At 37.9% G+C, this 19143-nt stretch overlaps 1 pseudogene; it reads left to right on the forward strand.

Moving 5' to 3' along the window:
• The first annotated feature begins 1229 nt into the window (after window positions 1-1229).
• Window positions 1230-18873, forward strand: LOC106373629 (annotated as a pseudogene).
• Window positions 18874-19143: the final 270 nt, after the last annotated feature.

Raw genomic sequence — 19143 nt, forward strand, 5'->3', positions numbered from 1 at the left:
AGAAAACCCCATTGGAGATGGTCTTAAAGATTTTTAAAACCCTCTTTTAAAATCCCTTACCTATGGGGTTCCACAAAAATTGTGGACCCCAAAATTACTTTTTTTTTTGAGCAAACAAACATTGATTAATTCAAAAGAGGAGTTCATTCTACAATAGTTGCAGGGGAAGAGATAGATACTAAAGCCGCTTTTGCCAATAAGTCAGCTTGTACATTCGCTAAACGCGGAACAAAAACATAAGAGATAGATGCGAGGGAACTAGCCAAAACATGAATGTCATGGAGCACACCTCTTAGAGCGACATCCTGCCCTTGAGTCTTCAAGAGTAAAATAAGGTTCTTAGAGTCGGAGTTAATAGTGAGACTGCTAACATGAGAAGATACTGCTGCCGTGATCATAGCTTTAACCGCCAGAGCTTCAGCTACAAGAGCCGAAGGCACAGATCGCCGGTGTGATGATGAGAATTCTGCCATGGAGTTTTCAGAATCTCTGAGTTGCCACCCAAGCCCACAGTTACCTGTTGTATGGTCCCAAGCTGCATCAGAAATCGCAGACCACATATAAGACATAACATTAGGAACAACGGGTGATTAGACCACATGCTGTGGTATAGAAGGCTTTGAGACAAATGTCTGAGCCGCCTCCCAGGCTTTAGAATCTAGAACAGCTTAAATAACTGTATTTTCTTCTAAAAAAGTTTTATTCTCAAAAACCAGTTGGTTTCTGTTGTTCCAAAGTAGCCACAAAATCCACGGGTACAGAGGAGTGACCCCGAGCCCTACTGGCGGTAGCGTAGCCATCCTGCGACAATGGTTGAGTAGCTCCGCAACCGAATCAACACTCTGCACGCTAGGTTTGAAAAGACATGGGACCAAGTTCCAAACCCGTTCTGCAAAAGGGCATGAAAACAGAACGTGTAATTCCGTTTCTCTACTCCCACAACGCTTGCAGGTAGGATCCACTGCTATTCCTCTTGTTTCCAGCGAGGCACCAACTGAGAGCGCCTTGCTCGTCACCTTCCAAAGAAAGTGTCGGATCTTTGAGGAACCCCAAAATTACTTATACATATATAATATATACATACATATATATATATATACATAAAACATATATTAAGAATTCCAATGGGAAAAACCCCTATTGGAGGTTCTCTTATACAACGTCAGATAGTATGTCTTGTCTTCATCTTTAGTCTTTACACAACAGTCATTAAGCCTTTACCAATATTATTTTTGCTGTAAAAGCAAAGATACTACATTTTAACCAATACAAAACCTTCTTCTCTGTGTATTGTTCCTATATGGAAACAGAAGCGATGGAAAATAATCCAGTTGAGCAACATCATGTCGACACTTCTCGTTCATTTAGCTTGGTAAAAGAAGCTGTTGCCACATTCGGCCAACGGATTATGCTACCAAGAAAAATTCATACCTTAAACTCTAAACCAGTTAGTCCTATTGCTAGCCCTAACATCAGCCAGATTGCTAAACCGGTAAGTCCTAGAATCAGCACCCTTCTTTGTCATCTTCTCCATGGAAGCATCACCCTTTTTTGCCCCCTTTTCCTCAAGGTCCAAAAGACGAGTTGATGGATGTTTTGAAGAAGTTTGAAGCCGAGATAACGGAAACAAAGACAGAGGTGAGGATATTGAAGGAGAGGGAGTTAGAGACAGAGGTGTCTTTAGCTACTTTGGATGCTGAGCAAGATAAGAATATATCAAAAATGGCCAAGGCCGAGGCTGATGCTGCAGGGAAGAGTGCAGACGCCATGGCCAAATCAGTAAGCTTTAAGGAAACAAAAATAAAAGAAAATGGAGATGAAGAGAGGGGGAAAGAGCTGGTGAAAAGAAAGCAGAATGAGTATACTCACTTGCTCAAATACTTCGAGTTACGAATGATAGAACCGTATTATATAAACTACGGAGAACTGAATATGTAAAGGAAAAATTGATAAGATTATACCAAAGATTAAGAAAAGAGGATGATACAACTGCAGAGTCGAGATATTATCTCTTTCCTTAACTCAAAATACGTCCCGTAGTGTGACGGTTCGATAACGTAATGAGTCCCAGGATACAACTGCAAAAAATCTTCTGATTTGCGTCACTCTATCAGAAGCCTGGCGAAACTAGTTTTGTGTATACTCTCAGACTCAAAAAAAAAAAGAGAAGACACAAAAATAAAGAATCAAATATTCAAGTGGGAGAATTCTTTTTACTATACTGGTTCGCATATGTCAATACATTCTGAATGAGTATTAACATAGTGTTATAAAAGTAATGGAAAAGTCTATCTTTATTCATAACATAGAGGTTCCTTATATAAGAGATTACACCGTCATAGATAAATGGAAAGATTACAAATCATAATCTCTTAGTTATGAGCCATCCACAATCTGGTTCATAACACTCCCCCTTGGATGCCATAACCATTTAGAGCTTGTAATGTGCTTTAATGTTGCTTCATTAAAACCTTACCAGGAAAACTCAATTGGGACAAAATCATGGTGAAGGAAAAAGAGTACAACACACATTACTCCCCCATATTTGGACATTAGTGAAGGTCCCTTGGACCTCTCCAATTTTCTACAATCCGTGGGTGATGAAGATCTTGGGCAGTATATGCTTCGTCCTCGAACATGATAGTTGGTTCTTCTTTACCATCGGTCATGCCACAATCTGCTCGAACATATTGAGTCATCGACCTCAAATACACACACATGAAATCTTGGATGTTGTTGCTGTGATATGCGTGTACCACTATGTGTAAAACATAACCTGTCTGAAAACAAATCAACAAAACCAAATAACCCCTCTTTGGGCTGGTTAGTGTAAAATAAACCAAAATCAAAGGTTTCTTCATCGTCCTTCTTATGGACCAATCAGATCAGTGTCTAAAACAATACTTTTGCATCGTTCATCTCAGGACTAAATGGACTTCTTTATCGTCCACCTTTGGACTGAATGGATCAGTGTCCAAAACAAGTGATCTCACGCTCATGTACTAGATAATGGATGAGACTGGTCCATATTAAATCTCTTGAGTACCCTTTTCTGTATATACTATTTGATGCACAAGGATTTCATTGTTAATGTACTCAAGCTGTAATCCCAAACAAAACTTTGTTTTCCAAGATCTTTCATCTCAAACTCTTTCTTGAGATATTCAACTGTTTGAGAAATTGTATCCAGAGGTTCCTAGGATATTCATATCATATACTTTGATGATTATCAATATTGTTCTCAAGAACTTGCTGTACTTTCAGCTCAATGCCCTCTAGTACTTTCATTATCCAATGGACCATATAAATATGCAGTCACTACATCAACTTGCTGCGAGTCTAATTTTCTCTCTTATATAGCCAGACTTATGAAAAATCGAAAAGTAGTTGCATCCACCACATGGGAGTATGTCTCCTCATAATCTATTACTGGTCTTTGTGAGAATTCTTGTGCAACATCAGCTTTATATCTCACGATTTCTATTCCTCACAAGACCCATTTATATCCACTGGTTTTAACATCATATAGCGTCTTAATCATATGGCCAAATACGCCTTTCTTCCTTAAACTATTTAACCCCACGTTTCCATTCAATCCAATCTGTTCTACGAGTGCGCACTCTTATATTGATGTGGGTTCATGATCCTCGCTTATATTCATAAATTCAAGTGCTACCTTGTATGCAAATAAATCATCTTATGTCGACATTCCTTATTGGTTCCATTATGTTCCAGACATGATATAATCGATTGAGATTCATTATTATCAGGACCTTTAATACTTTGCAACTTGGCGTTCCAAGCTACATTGTTTGGTACCTGTACCTTAGAGCCGACCGGCCTTATCTCCATGTCTGGGATGGTTTCCTTAGTAACCTCAGATTTGGATTTTGATTATCATTCTCTGCACCATTCTTTTGTTTCCGAGGATTCTTATCTTTTGGAACCTATTTGGTCTACCACGTTTCATACGTTGTCTAGACTCTGTAGCAACTTGATTGTGTCTCTTCTTTGACATCAAATTCGTTGGTGCTTTACAAGCTGGTTTATATATGACTTAGTCATTCTTTTTCGGGTCAGAAAATGTGTCTGACATTTGATTAGCTAGCTTTGTAAATGTATAATCTTTGGACGTCTATTTCACATTCTTTAGTCCGAGGACCTTGCCAAGACATTGATGGTTGATTCCATTCTATTTCTTTTACCATTCTTTTACCAGCTTTATTATTTTTTTTCTCCTCCTGGTCTTAAAATAATCCGTGTACCTGGCCTCAAATATAAGCACCCATAGTTGGCTCAAAGTACTTTATTATTGTGGAAGAATCATATCCAACATATATCCCCATCCTCCTTTTGAGGTCCCATCTTAGTTCTCTGTGGTGGAGCAATTAGTACATAGACAACACATCCAAATGTCTTATGATGGGGTATGTCTGGCTCTTGACCCGTTAATAATTGTGATAGGGGATATCTATGCTGACTAATTGGCCTGATGCGTATTAACTTAGGGGCATGTAAATTTCGTGTGGCCCAAGCTGTGAATGAGAGTTTTTACCTCATAAGTTATGGTCTATAAATCAGCTATTTGCGTTTTAAAAGATTTCGGCCAAGCCGTTCTTGGTATGGACATGTATCACAGAATTGTCCATACTTACCCCCATGGACATACCATAATCATTTAAACGCTTAGGACATGTATTCACCAGTATTATCTAGACATATAGTCTTTATTTATGAAAAAGGGGCTCGTAGCCGTTTTACTGGTGATGGCCTAATGAGTTTCCCTTGTGTACATGCTACACACGTGAGATTCTTTGGGATAACTCTTCTTATCTTTTAATGTGTTCCTTTTGAATATCAATTTTCGCATCATGTTTGGACCAGGATGGCCAAACCGATCTTGCCATAAAGTGTATATTTTCGCAGGCTTTTTGCCTCTATCATACTGATCTATGCATAGTCTAGGTTAGTAGATAATGCATGTATAGTCTTTAGGACTTATTATGGCCTTGGGCGATTTTATACATATATCTGAAGGAACTCTTTGTTTCCTTTGCCCATTGTTTCAATATGGAAACCATTCATTCTTATATCTTTAAAACTCAGGCTGCTCTTGCTCTTAGAGCTGGGTGAATATAAGGCATCATTGATTTCTAGAAGCATACCCTTAGGCAATAATATATTAGCCTAGCCATAGTCTTCTTTCGGACTGGCGATACATGCTTTAGTACTTATATTGGCGTTTTTCAGTGTACTCATATAGAAAAATCATTCATTCATTTAATCTAAGCAGACAATGTAATAGAAATAAATTCAAGGAAATAAATATCAGAGAGAGCATACAAGCAAAGCAATCACACAAGTTTGATGTCGAAATCAGATTATCAACTTGATTCTTTTAGGCAATCATAAGTCTCATATTCCATAAGATCATCTTGATCATGTTTGAAATTATTTTCACCATCTTTATAGACCAAGTGGGTTTCAGGATTCTTCCCTTTCAGACTCTCTTTGATAGAGGTCACAAAAATGTTTGGGGGTCCTTCATATCTTAGCCCAATGGTTCCCCATTTCACATCTATGGCACACTGATTTGGTCGAGCTTTGTGGTTTAAAAGATATACCACGGCCACTGCCTTGACCATGGCTCAAATTGGGTTGATACCCACGGCCTCTGCCATAGTGATTCCCACGGCCTCTGCCATAGTGATTCCCACGGCCAAATGTGTTATAGTGGCCATGGCCACGTCCTTTCCACCCTCCATGGCCATGACCGTGTGGTCTATCATTCTGGACGTGGTTACCTTTTTTTTTTTTTTTTTTTCTGCGGCCTTATTGGTATCAGGTAATCGGGTTAATCTAGGAGGTCTCAATTCACTGTTTCTCATCAGTAATCCATTATTTTGCCCAAATAGCAATAGACTCATCCACGGACTTATAGTCCTGGATTCTGGGATTCCTCCAATCAAATAGGGCCTTTGGTAAAAACAATGTTCTTTGGTGATCATATCTCGATTTTTAACTATGTCCAAAGGTCTAGAGGATTCTCTATAGTCAGATACTGATCTTTGAGACTCTTAATAAGATGATGACTAATAATTAATATTGCCCTGTATCAATTTTTCTCATTGGCATTATTGCCTTCTATGATACATTCACCAAGTCTTTTTGACTTTAGGATAATCTTTGTATCCAATGCCCACCGTAAATAATTATCTCCAGAGAGATTTATGGCAGCAAAATCCAGGTTGATTTTCGACATCTCAAATCATATATCTCTCAATATTTAGGTATAATTTTCATGCGGCCTTACTCTCAAAATCTGAGAGCAAGTTTCCTCCAATCAGAGATCGTTCATGTACCAAGAGCGCAAAATACAAAGGCGGATAGCCTAGCACGCAGTGTTAGGATTCAACCGTCTTTCGTCGTTCACATGGATCAATATCTTTCGGCTTAGTTTACAGAGTCTGTATGAGTTTGTAAAGTTGACGACAAAAAAAAATATAAAAAATTCATGCGGCCTTACTCTTAAAAACAATCAATTCAGATTTCAATCTTGTGAGGAAAATGAGACTATCAATCTTAAAGGTATTTAATCAATCAGTCAATTTCTAGCAAATCTCAGCAATACTATTTCTATGCGCTCATAATATTATGGTTTATCAAGACTAGCAAAAACAGATTCAATTAATCATGCAATTAGGGTTTAACAATCAATGGATTTTTGCAAGACTAGTAAAAAGATTTATTAATCACTCAATCAGTTTTAATCACTCAATTAGTTTCAAGGCTGATTTTAGCAATACTAGAATATAGATTTCAAGCATGAATTTCAATGAATCAGTTTCAAGGCTGATTTTAGCAATACTAGAATATAGATTTCAAGCATGAATTTCAATGAATCAGTTTCAAGGTTGATTGGTATTTAGCATAAACCATGTGTAAATAATTTATCTAGTATCCGAATTTATCAAACCTCAAAAACATATAATCAGATCAATCAATTTAATCGAGCTTAGCATACAATCTTAAACCTCAAGACATTAGATTTTATCATGAATCTATCAACCTAGCATACGGATTCTCAATTCTCAAAGACATCCAAATCAGATCAATATAACCTATCATACAGATTATTTAGGGTTTCTATTTAAAACATATCAGATTATAAAACTATCAATCATAGCAGATGATATTAAACCTCAAGAATCATGCAATCAGACCATTCGGATTTTAAACAAGTATACTTCAATCAATCTATCAACCTATCGGATTATATAAGCAAAGCAAGCTAGCAACCTATCGGATTCAATCAATGTTTTAACAGGCTGGTCGGTTTAAAAAATTTTAAATCAGATGAACAATTAACCAAGCAGGATGAGAAAATAAATCTATCAATTTAACGGTCAAACAATTCTAGCAACATAGCATCAGATTCAATCAGATTTAAAACCTCAATGATCAAAACCGAAAACAGTTTCGATTTCAAAATATTCGATTATGGTTTTAATATGTGATTTGATAATTATAGTATAATTAATTATGATACTTATATTATTTAGGGTTTATAGATATAGGGTTAGGGTTTGTCGGATTTTAACTTGTAAAAACCGATTTGGGGTTTTAATAATGTAGGAACATGATTTAGGGTTTGGGGTATCGAACTTTTAGAGCTTCGATTTACTCAATTAGGATTTTTGATCTAGTAACTTATGGTTTTGATTCATAAAGATTAGGGTTTTAAGGTTTCATTCTTTATCAATCAATCCATGTTTGATTATGGGTTCTTAGGTTTTGAATTACCTTTTAACTTTAGATGATTGTTGAATCGGACCACCAAAGGAGTTGAGCCGCGAGCTGGACACGAACGAGACGCGAGCTGGAATAGATGTGGGAACAAGAGACGCGATCGGGGTTTAAGGTTCGTCGTATCGCCGGCTAGGGTTAGGATTTTTGGGTTTTTCGATCTGGGTATTAGCTTAGGGATTTAAAGTTTCGTGCTGATAACGTGTTATAAAAGTAATGGAAAAATCTATCTTTATTCATAACATAGAGGTTCCTTATATAGGAGATTACACCGTCATAAATAAATGAAAAGATTACAAATCATAATCTTTTAGTTATGAGTCATCCACAATCTGGTTCATAACACATACCACCTTTATAGTTTCAACAAAAGAAACCGACGTGGTGTTTTTATGGAGAGTTAATTCAGATATCAAGGTCATAATGAAGATATGATTCTCCATTGACTCATTTGATAACAACTAACGACAATATAAATATATTTTGTTTTGAAACAATAACATATTTATTTAAATGGATTTGCTTTCTTGTGTCTAAACAAACACAAAAGATCATCTTAATAAAGTTTATAATAATATGTTAATAGACAATGTCTCACTAACAAATCAAAACTCAAATCCAAATTCAAATATTCAAAGTGAAACATTTGCTAACTTTTATACTTAGCCAAATCTAAACACTACAAGAAAAATGGGCTTTACTAGCGGACGAAAAACGTTATCTAACGATTCAACAGCGGTTTAAGGAACGCTGTATCATCGCCCGTCATAGTAGGCATGGCACATTAGATAACACTTTTTTGCGGTGCTATCGTTTCTTCGGAATCGATAGAGCTTTTGTATTTGCAATAGTAACCTATTTAATAGCGCGTCATTAATGTTATTAGTTATATTATTAACAGCGTTTTCGAGAAGTTATTTTTAATTCATATATAGCAATTAATAGTTCCTGCTATATATATTATTTTGAAATTATAGCAGCTAATATTGATGCTATTATATAGCATATTTAAATAATTATAATATTTATATATTTCATTTTATAATTTATATATATTTATTTATTTTTATATAGACTCGATTTTTTTTGTCAGACATTATATTATGAAACATAAACTTCAAAGATTCAACATTAAAATATTCTTGTCAAATATTACAAGAGTAGAGAAATCAACATTGGTAGTTCAAAGTGTGCTGCAACTAGCATAATAGCATAACAAGTTCAAAACCAACAGATCTTTCTTACAATAAAACAAGCTTGTCATTTGGCCAAGCCACCGTGCTTCCAACTGCATCACCAATAAATTCAATTTCTGAGTTTGGCCTCCACACTCGTGCCCCATCGTACTTGGAAACCTCTACCCAAACCTTAGAAGCATTGGGACCTAAAGGGACGAAATACACCTTCTCTGCTGGATCAGTTGAGAACACACGACCTAAAGCCACTCTGTGTCCAGAATTATTACAGTCCAAGAGAGCGCACTTCTGTTTACCACCTTTGCTGCTACAACCACTGCTGTTACTACCACTCTACAACGAAAGACAGTAACAAAGACAATCAACACAATCTTCGTTGAATCCAACTATCATCTAAACAGAAGTTCATATACCAACAAGAATCACACTACTTTAGTTGAGTAATAAATAAGATGTTTCAGAAACATACCTGAATGGAATTCTTGTTTGATTCTTTTGGTGAATCTTCATCAGGTAGTAGTATCTTATCGATAGGCCATGCAATTTTCCCATGTAGGACATCACCCATCTTGGTCATTTCAGGAGTAGGTCTCCAAATAAAAGCATCAGATTTCACAACCAAATCCACTCTAAGAATTGCAGCATTCGGTCCTAGCGGTACTTGGTTCACTAGTTCAAAAGGATCAGTCGACAACAATACACCCTCAGCAATTAATTCTTTTTCTGATTTCCAGTAGTCAAAGATTTGAACTTTTCCAAAAGACGCATCAGTAGGCTGAATCATTAAAAAAAGATAAATTTAAGTAGTCATGTATTCAATGTATATTAGGGAAGATCTTAACAATATATAATTACCTCTGATCCGTTGATGTTACCATTGCTTGATAAGTCAATATCATCGTCCAGGATTATCTTATAAGCTGGCCATGCAATTTTCACTCCAACCGCCTGAGCAAGCCTAGCACAAGTTGCTGTAGGTCTCCATATAGATGCTGTTTCTACTGAGACAGACTTCACTACTACATCAGCCGCATTTGGACCCAATGGAATTCGACCAATCTTATAATAGGGTTCACTAGAGTGGTATTCTCCTTCAGCAACAACGACATCATCATTTGAAACCCAATTAAGTAGTTGGCACCTTATTCCTCCCTTGTTAATATCACTTAATTCATAACTAGAACGATAATCGTTTTTTTCTAACACAGAAAGAAATAAACAAGATTCTTAAAACCAGATAGCACTTAAAAGGCTATATAGTCAAAACTCTATTGTAAGGAACTTACCTTTTGGCCGGCTAAGTCTTTGACCACATTTTGCAAATCTTCAATCTTGTTGATTAGTTCTTCTTGTGTATCTTGAAGCTTCTGAACATGGGAGTCTCTAGCATGTAAGAATGCCAACTTGGTTGCAGTAACCCCTCTCCCCATCCCCCTAATTCTTCCTGGTTTATCCTTTCCTAGCACCTGAGTGACAGCATCTTCACCGACATTATCTGAACTTGACCCCATTTTACTGTCAATTCTCTTATTCTTCTCCTGCATTAACATATATAACGACTGTTGTAAAGTGTACTCATACTAACAAACTTGCAAGTAAATTTAAATCTACGAAATAAAATCATCTTACTATTGTTTCTGCAAATTCTTGACTCACAGGTCTTCCATCAGAATGCGTGTGACCAGCGACCCAAACCTTTGTTCTAGTTACCTTTCTAGGATCACTACTGTTTTTCCTCTACAATTTATATGAATTTATTGTCAGCAATTGAAGTTATTTCTAATTCCAAAGGTTTGGAAATTACAAACATACCATCTCATCTGCAAGTCGAATCATCCCTTTACGGCTAGTGGTATGAGGAATTTGTCCCTTCCTGAGTTCCCTGTATTTATCACTTTGTTCCTAAACAAGCACATTACAATTTCAGTCAATTAATATTAATATACACAGACTCTAATCAATCCACATTTTATATTACCTTAAAAGTTGTGGTACATCTTCCTTTAACCCAATTGTTCCACGCAGTCGCAGATTGTATGTTGCTGGGCTTAGTTATCTGTAGTTGAGCCTTGTTTTTGGTAGCTCTGACTTTCGAAGACAATCTGGATTTAGAGGCCCTCCACAAACAACCCATCTGCTTAAAAACAACATCTTTTTGCCATTCTTCTTTCAAGTTGAATCTTCCATGTTAAAGATTTTGAAGTTAGTAAAAGGCTTACTACATTATTCAGATATGAAAGAGTTTGAATAACTTAACCTGAATTTCCTCCCACAAAGCGTCTTTTATTTTCTCTTCGAGATGTCTCCAGTCATCTAGAAGTACTAGGACATGCTCTCTCACGAGAGGACCTAGGAAAGAGGAGGTTGTAACTGATCCACGACCAACATGCTCACCTAGAGCATTAAACTCCATGTCGACCTTGTCCTCTATATGCTTAGCTACTTTGCGCATTTTTGTTGGCCCTCTAGTCTTCTTGATTGTGTTATCGGACTGCTCTGTCTGTGTCTGTCTCTATGGCTCCGACTGAGTACTGAATTGTTCTTGTTGTGATGGTGGTTGTGTTTCATCGTCGTCATCTTCATTAACATCTCTCTCTGCTTGTGTAACATCTTCAGGATCCACACCTTCATCTTCTGTCTCTGGGGTAGCATCTTGAACTCCCATATCTTCAGGTCCAGTTTCATCAACTTTTTCAGGTTCTGTTTCTTCCACTTCCTGATGATCTGTTTCTTCTTATGAATGATAGTCTTCGTCCAGGGTCGGGATCGTAGCATTTTTCTTGGGTTTTTTCTGAACTAAAGAAACCTCAGGACTAACATCAAGACCTGCTTGGCGTTTACTGCGACGGCACTTCTCTGTAACAGTTTTGGAATTCATTACACCAAATTACCTGAAAGAAAAACAAACTCATCATTATTTATATATTAGTTGACCCTCACAGTCATTCCTAACACAGAAACTCTCGTCATCGGATGATTGATCTCCCATAGCTTCTTCAGGCTGGACTGCTAACGTTGCAGAACAAATCTCTTCTTCTGTCTCTAACTCATGATACCCTCGTGGTGGTGCTCTCATCACTACATACCAAGGAGAGCTATCTTCCTCTCTAGAATAGAACACTTGTTTAGCTTGCGAAGGCATAATGTACGGATCGTTTGCAAATGTTGACTGGTTCATATGGAGATTCACTAGTGTGAAACCGTCTTCCTCTTTAAGTCCTCTACCTTTATGAGCCCAACTGCACTTAAACAGAGGCACTTGAAACATGTGATAGTCAAGCAAAATGATCTCCTTTATCACGCCATAGTATGTTACTATATCAGCCTGTTGCCTCGAATCTTTGGCACTAGCTCTGCACATCGAAAAGGCTTCATATGCTACTCCACTGTTCTGTGTCTTCCTCTGCATATCGTCTGTATGGTATCGATAGCCATTAACTACAAATCCCTTGTAGGTGTGAGCAATATTTCTTGGTCCAAAAGCAAGCCATCTCAGCCTTTGCGAATGGTCCTTGGAGTTATTTGGTATCTGAAAAGGAAACATATCAGAACGTATACATACAGAATTATTAATACAAAAAAAATTAATAATACCTTCTCTTTAATCCACTGTGAAAACCTTTATGTATGATACTTCCATAAGATGGTTTCATTTTTTGCACATCTTACATCCGTATTTTGAAGTTCTTCTAAATGCATCATGTATATTGATTAAGTTAGTGTGAGAGAAGATAAAAACACATGTACCAATCTTTGGAGTTTTAACTTACTGAACATAAGAGTCGATCACTGCAGTATTCATGAGGATATACCGGTGAGCAACATCTCTCTCTTTGTCAGTAAGACTCACTTCTTTTGCTTTATGCAGCGTTCGGCCTTCAAGAACATTCTGAGTCGTCTCAACATCTTCGTTTCTTGTCATTGCTTCTTCAACTGGAACGGATTTCTGAAGGAACTCCATACAAAATGCAAGGCATTCACCAGCCAAATAACCCTCGGCCATACAAGCTTCTGGTCTTGCAAAATTCTTGACAAAAGCTTTTAGTGTCTTCATATACCTACGAATGAAAATATAAGATATCGTCAGTACCATATACATATAGTAGCAGTGATTTGTGTTTCTAGATGCAGTGGAAGATTACCTCTCAAAGGGATACATCCACCTGAAGTGTGCAGGGCCACCCAAGCGTTCTTCTCTTGCTAGATGGAGTGGAAGATGAAACATGATATCAAACAGAGATGGAGGAAAGTATCTCTCTAGCTGACACATTGTCTCCACAATTTCTTCTTGTAGTTTAATAATCTTCTCTGGATCAATGATGCGTTGACACAGTCTTTTGAAGTAATTGCATATCCGAGTCACTGCAAGACGAGGACCTCGTGGAAGTAGACCTCTCAACGCAACCGGTAACAGATTCTGCATTAGAACATGCTGGTCATGTGACTTCATGCCGCCAATAGAGGGAGGATCCAGTGAGACACAGTTGGAGATATTGGTACAGTAACCATCAGGGCCTCTGAAGTTGGATAACCTTCTGCAAAATTTCTTTTTTTCTTCCTTAGAAAACCAATACACAGCTGGAGGCAAGTAAGTCTTCTTTCCCCTAACTTCAGTATGCAAGTTGCTTCTAATACCCATGTCTTCTAAATCTTTTCTTGCTTTGAGGCCATCCTTTGACTTCCCACTATGCATCAGAATAGATAGCAATGCATCAGAGACATTCTTCTCCACGTGCATAACATCTATGTTATGCCTAACAGACATATCCTGCCATATATTTTACAAGTCTGCATGAGAACAATTATTCTAAATAAACACGAGAAGTAAAATGTTGAAAGAAAAACATACCTTCCAATAAGGTAAGTCAAAGAAAATTAATTTTTTCTTCCACCGCCAGAGATCATCATCTTCTTCGTACTCGTCAGCTGAAACAACATCATCCTCATCTCCTGTTGTCCTTTTTCGCTTACTCTTCTTACTTAACTTTTTCCCAAAGTCGTTTTTAAAATCCCTAAGACTATCACAGATTTCAGAACCACTCTGAATCCTATTTGCAGTACCAAGCTCCACCGTGTTGTCAAACCATCTTTTCCTTCTTCTATTAGGATGATTAGGCATGAGATGCTTCATGTTCCCCATGTAAACGTGTTTGCGACTAAACTTTAGCCACCTATGCGGTGTATCCTTGCCACAGACATTACAGGCTTGCTTCCCCTTCACTTTACAGCCAGATAATGTACCTAAACCAGGATAGTCGGTGATACTCCACACCAACATAGCTCTAAGATTGAAACTCTCCTTCTTAAACGAATCATACACTGCCATACCTTCTGTCCACAAACTCTTCAGGTCCTCTATCAGTGGCTGGAGATAGACGTCAATGTTGTTGCTTGGTGCGGTTGGGCCAGGTATCAACATTGTCAACATAATGTTCTCGAATTTCATGCACTGAGTCAGACCCATGTTGTAGTTGACTAAGAGAACAGGCCATGTGCTATACTTGGTGTTCTGGATGGAGAACAGATTCATGCCATCAGTAGAGATACCTAGTCTTAGGTTTCTTGCTTCAGCAGCAAACTCCGGCCATTTGCTGTTAATCTGACCCCAAGTCAATGAATCAACTGGATGTCGCATAGTTCCATCGGTAGAAGCATTTGAGGAATGCCAACACAAGTCCTCCGCCAAACGCTTTGATCTAAACATTCTTCTGAACCTGTCTTTTATCGGAAAATACCTAAGCACCTTAGCCGGAATCCCTTTCTTCTCTTCACCAGTTTGCTTATCCTTCTCCCATATTGATTCACTGCATCTTGGACAGCTGACCGAATCCTCATACTTCTTCATGTACAAGATACAGTCGTTCTTGCAGGCGTGGATGACATCATACCCAAACCCAAACTGTTTCAGAAATTTCTTAACCTCATATGTAGACTTAGGTAGCACATTCTCCTTCGGAAGCATGTCATGAATTAACGCCAATAACTGATCAAAATAGCTCTCAGACATCCCACTTTTGACCTTAATCCTGTAGAGTCCCATGACCGCAGCAACCTTCGTGTATTTAGCACACTGAGAGTACAACGGAGTTTCTGCATCCTCCAATTTTTTTCTGAACTAGGCTTCTTCTGGTCTGTCAATACCCGCAAACGCCTCTGCACTCTCCTGCTGAGCTGACTGATGGTCTTCACTTCCCATGAAAGCTGTTCTAAACAACTCATACGCCTCATTCTCAGACGAGTTGATATCACATGGCTTATCAGGCCTTATATCTCCGTGTTTAGACCAGAATTTACAAATCTTGTACTTCGGATCCATCCTTCTAATCACAAGATGCTCGAAAACTGTATCACTAGACTGATGGCAGACATTGCGGTAATCAACACAAGGGCAGAACATTTCAGCTGGAACACCTAAACGGCTCGATGAAGAAGACACAAAGTCACTGGCTCCTTTCTCATACTCAAGGCTATTCCTGTCGAGTTACCACAAGTGAGAGATAAACAGTTTAGCATAATGAGATATACAAAACGAGAAATTAAAAGAGTGTGAAGTGAAGTTAATACCTTGGTAACCAAACCCAAGATTTATCCATGTTTCAGCTCCATACCAAGTTTACATACAAGAGATTAACTTTATAAACCCACAAAGAACAAAACAGAATGAGAGTTCTTAAATGGAATGGTTTTGTTACTAATTTTACCTGATAGATTTCTTGAACTTTGATTTGACCTAGCTACAAAAGAAGACAACGGTGTTAATAAACCCAGCAAATTATAATCTTCATCGAGAAACCTAAAGAGCACAAAAACGATACCTTAATCGAAAACTCTGGAACGATATCTCCCTGCAATAGAGAGCACAAAAACGAATCAATTAAACATGCAATTAAATCACTACTACGAAAGAGATAAACGGTTAACAATCGGAATTGGAGACAATGTGAGAAAACCCGAGTTCACCTTCGACTGATTGGAGATGGATTTCGATCAGAGGGGACTTGATTTTGCCGATTCTGGATGAGATAAGTAAAGAGCTTGATAATTGAGAGTGAGATTTGATGTGAGTTGGTTTCAGATTATCGATCGAATAGAGGTAATGGGGGAGACACAAACGAGAGATGGGAGAACCCTAATTTTTGGGGGTTTCTATTTTTTATTTGGAGCTTAATTGATTTTAGGAGTCAAAAAATTTCTAAGTGTCGCGGGCATTACCGCGCTAACTAAAGATAACAGTTTTTATGTTTCTTTGCTATAATACATAAGCGTCTCCTTCAAAACCGTACGCTTATTTTAATTTTTTAAGTCGACATTCGAACATAGCGTCTCGTAAAAGGCAAACGCTATGTTTAAAACACGGGTATCGAAAACATAGCATAATCGTAAAAAACGCTATTCTGATATGCTATTAAAACCCATTATTCTTGTAGTGAAAGCTTTACAAGCTTTGTAAATCATACACTTTGGATCTCCATTTCTCATTCAAATCAACTCTGATTTTGACCAACAAATACAATGTCTCATTGTACTCACGGTGACGATTATATCGTGCCCAAATTCCGGTTCTTTTGACAGATGTCTTCGTAGAAAACCCATCGGAAAATTGGTCCACACCACTTTGTCAAAAACGAATTCCAACAACGAAGGGGAGAAAGATAGGTATTTTGGGAAGACTAAGAAGAATGGGAGCAAGAAGAAGAAACCTATCGTTCCTCTTTTGGGAGATTTCTTCTTCTGCTTCAAGAAGAAAGGGTATACAACTAAAAATTCTAAACCTCGTTTCACTGCCTCTTCCAAAAACCCCGAAAGCCCAGAGAAATTTTTTAAGTGTATGTACATGGGCGTCTCTGAACCAAGCAAACTGAAACATAGGCCTTGGGCCCCCAACTTCTACGGACCCCTAATTTTAAATAAATTATTTATGTAGTTAGACCATCTCCAATGGGGGTTCTTTCCATTGGAGTTCTTAATATATGTATTTTTTATATATATGTATGTATATATTGTATATGCGTAAATAATTGTGAAGTCCATAATTATTGTGGAACCCAATAAATAAGGGTTTTTAAGGATTCTTAAAACCATCTTTTAAGAACCCTTACCTATGGGGTTCCACAAAAATTGTAGATCCTACAATTACTTATACATATGTAATATATACATATATATATATATATATATATATATATATAACACATATATTAAGAATCTCAATGGGAAGAACCCTGTTGGAGGTGCTCTTGTGTTTAATTTATTATAGCTTTCTGACAAATAATAAAAATCTATAGTAATAAACTGGGACCCAAAATTAATCAAAAGAAAAATAGTTATTAATACTGCAGGGCAGTCTGTGAGTTTTTTTACACATAAGGGCAGTTATCGCTACTAGGACACTTTGTGGTGTGAAAAGTCATGTTTTACCCTTGTAAAAACGTAACTGGCTTTTTATCTGGTTTGGGTCGTAACTTTCTAATTTTTTTGTGGTTACCATTTCAAAATTCAAAAAATATGGTGGGCCCTAGAAAGAGATAAGATTAATTTTTCTACCGAGAAGGGTGAGTAATATTCTTTTCATTTCTTTTACCGAGGGAGGTTTTGAAAGTGAAAAGGCGAGGAAAAGAAGATCTGCGACGGAGGAGATGTCGCTACGGCGGAGCAAACGTGGGAAAGATAACGCCGAAGGTTAGTTTACTCCGCGATTTGTTTGTACTTTTTTTTATTACTGGGATTGTCGATTTTACCCAAGGGGGGTTGTGGCTGCGTAATTTTTTGTAACACATAGACGGGGGGGGGGGGGGTTGATTATGTTCGGGAAAGGTTGCCGGAAAGACTTTTTGGTACCGACCGATTCCCAAGCGAGAGGATGAAATGTATTCCGCCGTAGATCGGCTATTATGGGTTAGGGATGTGCTAGATGGAACCCCGGAGATGTCAAAGTTGTTGGGATCTTGCTTTGGAGGTCTTTTTCAGATACATGTCTGTAGACTCTACAGTGGGAAGGTCGTACACAGCATGATGACGAGGCAATTGGTTACTAAAAAAAGTACGAGATGTTGCCCGTTTTTGGGGGAAATCCTTTACGTTTTTCCCTGGTTGAGTTTGGGGAGGTCACGGGATTGCCGTGTGGCGAGTTCGAAGAAGGCTATAGCATTGACTACCAAGTTCCGGGAGTCATTCCTTTGGACCATTAGCGCTCTGAAGCCGCATGCGAAGTTGATGGGATAGTGGGAAGATCCCATTGGTGTTTTCTGCAAGAAGCTGCGACAACAGACGGTGAAGACCTGCGGGTTCCCTTTGGCTTTGCAACTTGTTGCATTCCAGGCGATACCGCAGTTGCTGAAACTGATGGGCGGAGACGATAGCGTGAATTTGCTTAACTATCCAGAGAAGGCATTCCCACAACATGTCGGGGTCACCCTGGTTGCGGTCCAAAAAGTAGAGCACGATCCAGAGGTTAGTTCTTTATTGCTTGTGTACAACGATCCTTAGCTTACTTGTTTGTGTGTACGTTATACTTCGTCGACAACACTTTCGGATATTTGGATACTTGATTTAGTGTATTCATGTACACGTTTAATAGCATAAATGACAACGTAGTATATTGAATGTTTGCGTGCACACGGTATTTGTATGTATGCGTGTACACAGTTTAATATACTATGGTATTTCTATATTTGCTGTCAGTTTTTTTTAAAGTAGTTTTATGTATTCGTGTACAAGTTTTACAGCGTACACAATTGCGTACTATATATGGTGTTTTCGTGTACACTTTGCAAATTCTAACACTTATTTGTAAATTGGTTTTCAGCTTACTGTGACCCCGATGATGGACATAAGCGGGGAGAGGGAAAAGGGTTGGACGTTGTTTCTTTAATGAGGCTTGCATTGTGTGTGATGATTTTCAATAGTTGGACGTTGTTTCTTTAATGAGGCTTGCATTATTATACCTTGTTTCTATTTTTAGATGTACATCAAAACCCAAAATACCACCCGCCCTGTCTACATAGTTAGAGTGCAGGAGCGGACCAAAACTGGGGTGATTGGATGGTGTACATGTTTACACTATAATTGATTGTACATATGCACACTGTTAAGGGGTGTCACAGGTGTTTTTGAACTGGTCCAGAGTAATAACGAACGTGTT

This window comes from Brassica napus, chromosome C1 (assembly GCF_020379485.1).
Source record: "Brassica napus cultivar Da-Ae chromosome C1, Da-Ae, whole genome shotgun sequence".
Taxonomy (NCBI): Eukaryota; Viridiplantae; Streptophyta; class Magnoliopsida; order Brassicales; family Brassicaceae; genus Brassica; species Brassica napus.